This window comes from Euphorbia lathyris, chromosome 9, assembly GCF_963576675.1.
Source record: "Euphorbia lathyris chromosome 9, ddEupLath1.1, whole genome shotgun sequence".
NCBI lineage: Eukaryota > Viridiplantae > Streptophyta > Magnoliopsida > Malpighiales > Euphorbiaceae > Euphorbia > Euphorbia lathyris.
This window is the reverse complement of record NC_088918.1, coordinates 80,801,641-80,812,392: the sequence shown is the minus strand read 5'-3', so window position 1 is coordinate 80,812,392 and position 10,752 is coordinate 80,801,641.

Sequence of the window (10,752 nt, the reverse complement as noted above, 5' to 3'; positions counted from 1 at the left end):
GTCTCAATCGTGGCCAAAAGTTAAGAATACGATTTATTGATTATAACTTGGGAAAAAGAAAATTAGCACATTCATCCTATATTGACTTGAAATTCAACATGTATTATGGCTAAAGTTTCCTTAAAAATTTCAATTGGTGTTAATGTAAGACAAAATCAAAACCGAGCTAAAAATTTGTTAGTTCAATTTAATGCCTATAAACCTAATTAAAAATTTAAAATAAGATTTATTGTATCATGAATTTCATGATATGAAATAGAGATTAAAAATAAAGAATTTTTACTTAAATACATCTACTCGAGACAATTTTACTTAAAATCGTGTCGAAGATTTGTGAAAACTTTGAAAATATTACCCGTATAGAAATATTAATGATAACCTAAAAATAATCATAAGTTAAATATATGTTAAAATAATGTTAAATAAATTGTTTTGCAATATATGTTGCATTTACATAAAACAAGTGCTGCATTTATAAATGTTGCTTTAAAAATTATTCTTATTCGTTGCATTTATTCGTATTAAAAATGATATATGCAATATCTCCTCCCACACTTAAATTGGACCATGTCCTCATTGGTGCAAAATTGATAAAACACGAAAAATGGTACGAAAAGAAATCATACGAATGAAGAAAGAAAAAGTATGAAATTAAAGTATCCAAATTAAGATATTAAAAGTGTACCAAACATAATATAAAATAGGAGTATTGGAACAAATCAAAATAAATGAGTAAAGAAAAGATTAGATATAACCTGATTACGTGATCGTGAATCCGGTGGAGACGGTGTGGTTGAAAATTGATGGCTTATTAACGTGATCACGAACATTATGCTCATTACCAACATGCTCTCGTGCTTGTGTTTGGGTATCAACATGCCCTTGTGCATCCGCTTCATCGTCATACGGCGCATCGTCATCCTTACCAAAAATGGGTCTGCTCATTACCATCCTCTTTAATACCATTGCCCTGTGAACTTGTAGTAGCAACATCGAACTTGTAAAACTAGCCAACACCGTAATCAAATGACCAAAGCAACTAGCTTAATGGTTGAAAAATGGAAACATGGACTCAATTGTCAAAATGTAATCCAATTTAATCTTCCACGAAATCCGTAATGAGGTAATCCAAAGTGAACAAGTAAATCATGACTTCAAATCATTTACCTTTTTAACAAGCCCCAAAAGAAAAATTTTTATTGAAATAGAAATTACTATTATCCTGAAAGAGCTTGCTAAAAGTGTACTGGAAAATTTGTCCAAACTTGTTTGGTTGGAAAAATTTATGGCTTAACAATAAAATGTCTTGTATGATATCCAAACAAAAATACTCATCTCGTCATCCCAACTTCATAAACGTAACCTAAATCCCTAAATGTAATCCTCTCATTCTCTTGAGCATAGGAAAGATTAACCAAAAAGTCTATAATTGAGTTATGTTCATAAAAGTTCTTGTACCGCTGCCCGTCCTAATCTGAATTGATGCTTAATGGATGTAGAGGAAACCTTATTAGTAACCGTCTTATGTTTAGGCATGGTGTGGAAAACTTGTAAAGGTGTGGTTGGGAAAGAAGTATATTGGGTAGGTAAAAATTTGGTAAAAGTAAAGGTGATATGGTGTGGATTTAATCGTACGGGGAAGAGTTTGGATTGTGTAAGTTGGGTAAAATGGAAAGTGATGTTGGTTTGTGTAAGGGATAGGTACATATAGGGGTAAAATATAGGTGTTTTAGGAGTTATGGAAGGAATAGGAATTGGCTCAATTGAAGTAAAAAAATCCGGAACTGGTGGCTCTACAGGCCGCGGGTCGCGACCGAGGATACCCATCCGCGGCCGCGGCACGCGGTATTCAGAGAAATTTTCTCTGAATTTTCTTGTGTTGCTCGCTGAAGTTACCGAGAATTTGACATTCTCGGCCGCGGATCAGCCCCTGATCATCCATATTTGGCATTTGAACTCTGTTTTGTGTAATTTCTTGAGAAATTAAATCCTGAACTCCTTGAAAATGTAATCTGTACTTAAAAACATAAATGTAAAACATTAAATGATAAGGAAAACCAAAGGTTTGTCCTTATTAATGGAAAAAACAAATGATATAATTAATTCAATGAAGATAAGAATAGCAAAGGTTATGAAAAAAAAATTAAGAAGTTAAATGAATCTATATTTAGTTATTTACATTTAATTGAGTTATGTACTTATTAATGTCTTATTTAATAGATTCATAAGATGTTAAATATAAACTGAGAATTATTGTCATCGATTAATTATCTCTGAGAAAATTTAAACAGACATAAAACTAGTACTCAGACGAAATAATAAAAAGAATGGATTTATTATTATTGCATGAAATAAATATGAATTTAATTATAAACAAACAAACCTATTTACATACTATGTGAAAACAAAAATACTAAACAACACAAAGGCAAATTAGAACGTCATCCCGTTGAATTGTGGGCCAATCCTGAAAACATTTTTAACCAGGCCCGATAACGATCAATCTTCGCCTGCACGAAGATCTGTCTTTCTTCTGCAGAAAGAAATTGTGGGCCAATCCTAAAAACAGTTTTAACCAGGCCCTCTTTTCCATGTATTCATAATCCATAAATGGAAAGGGTTCTGGATCGGTCCATGGAACATCGACTAATCCTTTCGCTCCGAGTATAATGCCACAGATTATATTCCCATATCCCATTGACTTTCTCCCTTTCAACCTAGAAGCGGCAACCAGACCGTCCATCAAAATCTTCGATGAATTCACGGTATTGCCTCGGAAGATGTCGCCTAAGACATACAGGTCTGTGTCTTGGACCATACTACTAGAAGTGCGTCCAAACAAATTGTGACACAAGAATTTATGTAAATAAACCATAGAATTGGATTTGATACTCTTATTGTAGGCGAGGCTGGGATTGAAACGCCAAAAACCAGTTAGCATTCGCCAGATTTCTCTAGACGTCATATTTCTGCCAGGACGATGTGTGGATGTATCCCGTAGGGGAAAACCAAACCAGGCATGTAACTCTGGGTAGCCAAATGTGTAAGTTTTGCCGTCGTGGCGAAAACTAAGACGCATCCGACGTTTGTTAACAAAACGTACAGAACAGAGAAATTCCAGAATCCAATCTCTAATTATTGGAAATTTCATATGAGCAAACTTAGTCCACCCCAATTTCTCCAAATAGCGATTCATATCGTCGCTTATTCCGAGTTCATCATTCAAGAACTCGTCCATATATAACATCCCGACGGGCATTGTATATCGAAATTGATAATAACGGCGTCCCTCATCATGATTATACACCGGAAAGAAACAACCATAGCGTGCTGATAAGTCAGGACGTTTATTGTCTGAAACAGAAATCATGGTGTTTGAAAATAGGTAAGGAAGCAAAGTTCTCTGAACTTTGTTTCTGGTTAATAAATATATAAGAAAATCAGAGATTTATGGCAGAGATGAAAAGAATGTAACAGAACTTTGATCCTCAATAACTTATTTATAAAATCATAGGATGAAAGGAGGTGTTGTTTTGATATGAAAAGGTGTTAATCAAACCTCCTAAAGATGAAGAAACTCAATTTTTCATTTCTGAAAAGTTGTGTCTGCAGGAAAAGAAGAATACAGGTCTGATTCTGCAGGAATTCACCGTGTCGCGACCGAGGATACTGAGCCGCGGTCGCGGCACGCTAATTTAAAATTTTTTTTTCCGCTGAAGTTACAGAGAATTCTGATTCGCGGCCGAGGATTTCAATCCTCGGTAAGTTCAGAAATTTTTATTTTCTCTTCATTTTCCTTGAAATTTTGAAATTCTGAATTCTCAACTGAGAATTCAGATTCTCTGTAAGTTCAGAAATATATTTTTTTTGTTCCTTTTGCTTGGACAAACTTAGAACATGACTTAAATAAATTTTTATTGATTTAAAACTCGACATACGCATATTTAAAAACTAAAAATTATAAATTATAAACAAATGTAAATTAAATTTAAAACAAGTAAAGATGAAAATAAAACAACAAACAAGACTAAAGATAAACAACAAAAGGTTTGAAAACTTACTTGGAGATAATTTCAATTTGGAATCAAAAATTAGAATTGCATCCCAAATCTTTGAAATTATTATAATATATATTTTTTCTTTCTTTTGGGTTTTTTATTTTTTTGGTATTTTCTTTTTTTTTAGGCCTTTTTTTTTGTTTAGCGTTTTCTCAAATTAAGGATCTAATGATTTCGGTTGAATGCCCGAACTTTTGGTTCCGTACGTGAACAAAAACTACGTACATTAACTGAAACTTTCAAAACTATATTAAAAGTATACAATTCCTTCCTGGAGGATAAGGTAATTTCTTCCTACTTCAGATATATCTGTCTGAAAAGAGTTGATCGGCTGTTTCTTAGAGAGATAAATGTAGGTGTTTAAGGAAGTGATAAAAAGGAAATTATTTGGGTTTAGTGTAGGAATTGAATAAATTTCTTAACAAAGAGATATGATATTTTGGTGAAGGGTTAAGTTTATAGAAAAGAGATAAAGGTGTTTGGGAAAAGGTAAATTTTCTGGAAAAGTCATATGTCACGTCTGACATCCTGTTTCAAAAATTCTTCTTCTCCTCCTGATGTATTTGCATGCTGAATTTCTTTTCGGTAGACTCCTTCTGTAAATTTCATTGATTATCAAATCTCCAGTTTATTGTTGAAAAGACTTGGATTTTTATATCTGCAAACATCTAATTGCAAACGTTAAATAACAACGAGGATTTAATCATAGTGACCATCCTCAATAAATAAATAAAAACTATAAATAAATAAATAGATGTATAAACCAAAGTTCGAAATAAAACACGAATAATATAATTTTTTGTTAAAAATTTGGCGTTCCCCGGCAACGGCGCCAAAAACTTGTTGAGCGATTTCCGCAAGTGCACGGTTTCGCTTGTAGTAATAAAAATATCGATCCCACAGAGAACGCTTTTTAACGAAAACTTATATTAATTTAGTTTAAATACGACTTAAGGTTTATTAAATAGATAAACGTTATTTTGAAATTGGATTTGGTTTTGAAATTGCTAGAAATAGAATTAGATTAAAGTATTTAGATGTTAGAAATTATTTATGATTTAAAAGTTAATTCGCAAGACAGGAACGTTTAGAACTTTTAGAAAAACAAATAAATGTATTCGTTTGCATTAAGCAAAGAAAACAACTTTAAACTTTGTACAAATTATAACGATGAAATAAATGACGGAACCTCTAATTAATTGGCTTGGAACGCGACAAAACCCTTTCGGGATAGTTGCCCTTACTCAAATTAAAACTCTTTCGAGATGATAATTTGCCTAAGTGTTCAACAAAGTTTCCTTGTAATGATTTTGAATTCAACTGCGTATTAATGAAAACACCAGCCTCACTTATATTGGATTGGTTACCATAAGTGCTGCATAACGATTTGTCGAATAGAACGGACTTTATTAGATGAAATATAAATTGATACAAGTTTACAGAGTGAAATCGCATGGACCCTTCGAGGGCGTGCAAGTGAACGGATTGATCAGTCCCTTCCTTGGGTTTCCTTAGAGGTTGTCAGGCTCAGGGGCGGATCCTTTTACTAATTCTTCTCGCCGAATCTTTGGAATGGAGAATAATCTCATCAGCCACCAAAATGTAAACTAAACTGGAACAATGTCTAAACGCTACTAAACTTGTTATTATTGAGTAAACAATGTGTGTACAGCATATTGCTTTGAACAGAAATAAAATCTAAACTCTGACTCTTTTCTGAGTCAGAGTTTCTGCATAAACTCTGCACTAATCTAACTCTCTCAATATTACATTACATTACGTAACATAACATAACATATTATCCTCTAACAACAACTTTTCTCTCCATATCAACTCTTAATTTATAGATGTTGAAGGGTTGTGACTGAAGTGATGTGTTCTTTGTGAAGAGTCGTATCCATTGTGAAGGATTGTGTTTGTCTACTTGAACGAACGCGTTTCTTGGATTTCAGCATGTGTTCATTGTACTTTGGCAGAATTTTCTGCACTTACCGAGGATAGGAATCCTCGGCCGTGAATGACGTAGCATTAAGTTGAGCTTTGGGCGAAGGGGAGAAATGGCTAAACCACGCGTGTCGCGGCCGCGGGTTGGGGATTCACTGTCGCGGCACGGTGAGTTTTCTCACTTCTTTGCTTTCGTTCGTGTCCTCGATTTGGTGCTTTCGATTTACGTCGTCTTTGACTCCTTTTGAAGGGTTTTTCTTCTGTTTTTGATCCTTTTTCGTTCCTATTTGGATTTTACCAAATATTTAGGTACCTTGCAAGAAAGAAAGATATTTGAGAGTAAAAGTAATCTAAACAGATATAAATAACACAAATTCGTAATGAAAATGATGTAAATATTAATGATATTTTAGGTATATTTTGGGCTTAACATTGTTCTAGCAATTCTGCTGGAACGAGAGCTTCAAACCCCATTGCAATCGCTGGTCAGAATTTACAAAAGCCGAACACCTTCAATGGAGTTTGTAATGCCATCGGAAGCAACAGATCTCTTCTTCTTCTGCAGAGGGGGATCTGCAACGTCATCAGCAGGATGCTTGCCATAGCTCTTATGGGAATCCGCCACCTTCGTATCTTTTTGGGCCTCTAGCTCCTTCTGTTTTCTACGCATCTCTACAAGGGCGCGACTTGCCTCAGACAAACCCCTGACAAGGGAACAACGAAGTAATCAAAGTTCAAGGAAGAAACAAAATTACCTTTATCTAGTTGGGTAAACTTCACGTAAGTAATTCTGTCCTCTTCATGGTGGATCAGAGAAATATCATTCATCATGAATTCCAAAGCATCGGCGTACGTCCAAGCATCTGACTTGATGCTTTTCATGAGATCCGCCACCTTCTTATCGTTGTCCGTCAGTATACATAGATCTCCAGCCATATGCAGAGGTTTGGCATTCCAAACCGACGAGAATCCCAGGGGTTCACCTTCTTTCACTTTAACAAAAAAAATCTTTCGTCCCAGAGATGGACGTTCGACATCTTACCACAGAAGGGTGAGTAAGTTTTGAATTTGGCGAAGGTATAGAAAGACTCGGATTTACACTTCGTAGGTTTGTGAAAAGACTGGAAGACTCGAGGATTACAGATTACCCCCAGGTTTGAAGCTAGATAACAGTCTAAAGCCAAATCTAACCAGCCATTTGGATGCAGCTGGCAGACAGTGATCCCAAAATACTCCAGGATATCCGCTATCATCTTAGGAAGAGGAAGACGGAATCCTCTCTCTACATGGCAACTATACACAAATAGATATCCGACGGGCGGACAGGCGGGTCGCTGGTGAGCAGTCGCCAACTCAGTCTCGTAATCCTTGATCCACGGATAACGATTTGCCAAATCAGCTAGATCCGTGGCGCTCATACGAGACGGAGTAGACTCTGCCCGAGGTGCTTTTTTCCTAATCGGAATTGAAGACGAAGCCTCCATTCCGGAAAATCTCTTAGAATCTATCGCCGGAATAATATGAGTCACGGCGGCAGGAAAATTTCGAGTCCTAAACGAACGAGTTCGACGATTCCTACTCTCCCTCACCGTATTACACAACTCGGTAAAATCACAGCTAGGTGTACTTTCAGAAGAACTAAATCTCTCGGAAGAAGTGGTCCAGCTAATTTCGGGGGAAGTGGTGGTCAAGTTAAAAAGTTCAGTAGTAGACCCAGAAGAAGAACTCATAAAAAACCCAAAAAACAAAGACGGGAAGATTAACTTACATAAGAATCGGAAGCTTTGAAGATTCTTGATGTCGGGAAATGTTCTAAGGAAACTCGAACGAAATGAGAGGAAAATAGCGAGTAAATCGGAAAGAGAAGAAAGAGGTTGAAGAAGATATCACCTCCTACCTCGAGCAGCGCACCTAGGACACCTGTCGCTCGATGAATGGCCTGGAACAGAGTGATCATAAATGTGATTCATCATGGCGGCGTGCAAGGAAGCGCCAAAGCCCTAAAGGACTTTGGTGGAACTTCGGGGAGGCTTCTGATAACATCGAGATATTATCCAAAGGATGAAAAAGGATCTTTGCCAAAATGGCCGCGTATTAGGGCGGTCTGAGAAGCGATGGCGTATCAAGCAAGTCATCCGAATGGCGTATCACTTGGACTCCGCCACGCGAGGTCCGTAGTCAAACCTATGGGAGACCCGCCATCATGCCTCGATCCGCCCACTAAACGGTTAAGCCCATTCCCAATAAAGGCAGTTAATGGTCCTTTAATGAGCTAACGGCCAAGCTTAAAGGAGATCCGTAACCACCATTAATGAGGTATTAATGGAGACTTTCAAGTTACTAGGAGTTACGACTTCATGACTATAAATAGCTTACAACCCAAGCTATTGAGGTACACTCATTCTCTCTCTCAAACCCTACCTTGTCAATATAGTTTATTCTCCATTTCCATACTGACTTTGGCATCGGAGCTTCCCCCCGTCGAATCCAACGACGCCCCTATAGGGAAGGAAGCTGATCGGAAATTCACCACTAGTTATCATAAGTTATCACACTCAAAATCGAAACTAGAAAAAGAGGAAAATTAGTAAGAAAATAAATAAAATTGAATAGAACAAAAGTTAAAAATTAAACAGGATATTATTAAAATACGAATACTAAACAGTATTAGATAAAAATATAGAAGCTAATAAATTATTTACCTTAATTTAAAGTATCGCCGTACAAAATTAGAAACTAAGTAAATTAATTGTCTCCTTTTACAAATTTACGGTTACTTCCATTGACGATACAATAGCTAGAGGAAGGTAGTTCACTTAATTTCCCAAATCTGCTCTCATAGTCCTTCAACAACTCGAACCTGTAAGCAAATTTTTTAATTTATATTTTCAAAAATATTTTAAACTAATACATGACTAAAAGATTATACATACCAGTACGCCAAGCTCTGGAACGATTCGTATTTACCATAAATTTCTTTAGTATATTTTTCTATATTTTTACTATTGCAGTCCTCCTTGCCATGTACCTTATTAATTTCAAAAAATACAATAAAATGTTATGAAAATTATGTAATAATTTTTAATTGTATTGTTTAAAAGAGTAATTAGCAATTAATTACCTTTTTTACCAAGCGAACAGTTTCACTGTCGATCGGAACTTGATGATAGAATCCAAGACACATTAGTATATTTGAATTAGTGAACGGACCGATTCCTTTAAGTTTCATAATTTTCTTGCTTACTTCCTTGTGTGATATTTTCTTATCAATTTCATCAAGCTTTAACTTTCCATGCTCGATCTGTCTTACCAGATTAAGTATAGTTCTGGCTCTATGACCGAGATTGCATTTTTTCTTCAGATATTCTTCATCAACCATACTCAATTCTTTTGGGGTAGGAAAATTTTGTGGTGATGATAATAACATTGAGTTCATTTCATAAAGTTGACTATCGAAATTTGATACCTCGTGGTTTATTTGCTTAACATGTGATTTCTTCCTCTTTCTTCCAACTATTATCGAATTATCCATTTGATCTTCTAACATACTAGCTAGTGATTCTCACAGAGAGAAGCGGCCATTTTTAATGTCATGTTCCACCTATTCGTGCACAAAAAGAAATCAAATATATAATCTAAAAAAAGATTACGAGAGATTTTACTATACATCCGATTCACAGATGATGTGGCACGTTTAGATCAATAATTTATTGTCACGCAACATGTTAACTAATAAAACATGAACATTATGTAATTAGTTAATTATATATTTTTAGTTAGGGATAAAGTACAAAAACACTCCTAATATTTACAGTTAGGAGAAATTTTACTCTTAACATTCAAAATGGTACAATTTTACCCTTAATGTTGGAAGCCAACACCAATTTTACCTTTAACGTTGTCAAATTGGGTCAATTTCAAATATCATTATAAAATACAGATATTTTGTTCATTATTCTGTGCTAATTGTATATCCGTTTGTTATAAAAAAGTTTTCATATTTTTTACGATTCAATAATAGAATTGAAGATTAGTATTTTTAAATTCGGTGAAATATTTGAAATTTTTTGTCAAACTCATACAAAATACAATATATTTTTTTTCACGTGTAAACATTTGTTTGTGATATGAAGTGTATATGACAAAAGATTCATGGATGATAAGACAGTTTGATAAATTATTTCTCAAATTAACCTAACTTGTCAATGTTAGGGGTAAAATTGTTTTTTACTGCCAACGATAGGGATAAAATTGCTCCAAGCTACAAATGTTAGAAATATTTTTACACCTTATCCCTTTTAGTTAATTATTTATAAAATATTAGGATAAGGTCTAAATTTGTCCGTGTTGTTTTAGGAAATTACAGATTTAGCCATAACATACGGAATTGTACAATTTTAGCTCTACCATTTTCAAGCAAGATGAATTTTAACTGTTATTTGACACACTATTTAACTATCAGACTGGACATTCATATTCCAAACAACATGTTAAAACATCAATTTTTAAGTTGCCGTATATAAACTTTAAATTCTAAATCCTAAAATATAAACTTTAAATTCTAAAAAATAAACCCTAGATACTAAATTATAAACCCTACGAAAATATAACGTGACATGAAATTATTGATCTGGCATATTGACGATGTATAATCATAAATAGAACTTATGTGCAATTGCAAAGGAGAATTGACTTGACAATATCTTCAAAGATAGAAGGTGATCTAAATAGACGACCAAATCCTCTATCC